Below are 578 nucleotides of genomic sequence, written 5' to 3'. Positions count from 1 at the left end.
ACAAGCTCTGGCTGCAGAGGTGGCTGGCTGGTGGCACCCTGGCTTGGTGGGGCACTGCGTGGGCTGGGGCTGCATCTGGAGGAGCTGCGGGTCTGGTCCTGCAGCATGCTGGGGAGAAGGCTCACAGAAAAGCTGTGCAGGCACCAGGGAAAAGGGCTCCTGAGCCTGGGCTGGCTCAGTGTGGGGAGCGGGAGGAACAGCCCTGGGGCTGCTGTTCGCACCCAGCTGGTGTGACGGGCACCTCGTCAGCAGCGCTGGCAGGAGTGGAGGCTGCGCTTTGTGGGAGGACACTGGCTGGTGGTATTTCTCTGGCTTTGGTGTTTGCTGGGGCTGAATTTGAGAACTCGGAGGCCAAGGCAGGACCAAGGGTGGAGGCACTGCTCGTGCTGATACGGGTGAATCAGAGCCAGCGTGACTTCACAGCATGCTCTTAGAGGAACTGCTCAGAAAAAGCCAGGCTTACCCTCTAGTCCAGCACAGGCAAAGCAGGGCTTGTGTGTGCCCTGTCCTTGCCAGGGCTGTGCCCCGGGTGAGCTGTCCTGTCACTGACCCACCTCGGCTTGCTCTTGTCTAGAGGG

This window comes from Buceros rhinoceros, unplaced genomic scaffold (assembly GCF_000710305.1).
Source record: "Buceros rhinoceros silvestris isolate BGI_N320 unplaced genomic scaffold, ASM71030v1 scaffold31084, whole genome shotgun sequence".
Taxonomy (NCBI): Eukaryota; Metazoa; Chordata; class Aves; order Bucerotiformes; family Bucerotidae; genus Buceros; species Buceros rhinoceros.
The sequence above is the reverse complement of the archived record's forward strand: the minus strand, read 5'-3'. Positions refer to the sequence as shown.